This window comes from Frankliniella occidentalis, unplaced genomic scaffold (assembly GCF_000697945.3).
Source record: "Frankliniella occidentalis isolate FOCC.00 unplaced genomic scaffold, Focc_3.1 Scaffold13, whole genome shotgun sequence".
Classification (NCBI taxonomy): Eukaryota; Metazoa; Arthropoda; class Insecta; order Thysanoptera; family Thripidae; genus Frankliniella; species Frankliniella occidentalis.
In genome coordinates, this window is record NW_026267143.1 from 1,526,672 (window position 1) to 1,527,746 (window position 1,075).

Consider the following 1,075-nt stretch of genomic DNA (forward strand, 5'->3'; position numbering starts at 1 on the left):
TTCATAGCTGTGCTCAGATTTTGAGTTGGTCTCTCCGTTTTCTCACATTAAGGACGACAAAATGGCGTTTTCCGGGGAAAAGCCTAAATGTCGATCCTTGTTTCAGAACGGCATCAGAGTTTCCACCCGCTGGTTCTGATCTGCTTTACGTTGCTATGAAAATATGGTCTTCGCAGTATCATACACAATAAGATCACGTTCTCTGCTTGATCGACTAAAAATACCGTACATAACGTTGCCGGTGTAACCGATTCCACGATTCCTCAATCGGTGCTAGCGACGGAAAGTCGCCCTACAATTGGAACAAATACGGAATTCCCCCCTACACTGGAAATGCTTGAGTGCCGCTTGCCTAAAAAGAGTAGCGGAATTTCTCGTTGCCCAAAAGAGCGATGTTCATTTAAGTCACTCCATTTAAGTGATGAGTATTAGAACATCGCTTGTACAGACTTATGTTCTTTGCACTGGAAATGCAAGTGTGTGAATGTCGCCTGCAGGTGCAGGTGCAACCTGCAGGTGAGCGACATTCAAACACTTGCATTTCCAGTGTGGATTGAAGCTCTTTTTGAGCAACGGCCGCTGTTGAAATAAAGCAATGATTTCGGAAGCAATGCACCGCTTTTTGAGCATGATCCCTGCATTTTCAGTGAAGCATGTAAGAGTTTTGAGGGAAAAATTCCGAGAAGAGATCGAATGACATTTGAAGACTGTCAATAATCGACCAGTTCTTCTCTGAGTTATGTTCCTCTAGTATTTGTTGTAGGATGCCAGGTTACATTGTCTCACATCCCATATAACTTGCCCCGATACATGCAAAAGTAGTGTGCTCGAAAGGAAAGAACAGAGAGAGAGTAAGCAGCTTAGCTTATGAATGAATCATCACCCCTCATTTCCTCGCCCATTTCTCATGTGTCGCATTTTTGTTTGTTGTCGCTGTGCAAATGTACAACTGGCTCCTTTTTGCGGCCAAACCGTTTGGTCTTTGTTGGGGCCTTTTTCAGCTAATGCATTTTTTTCTGTGAAAAGAAAAGATGAAAAGTTATTAATTAAAGCGGCCGCTTCGTTTGAAGACAAA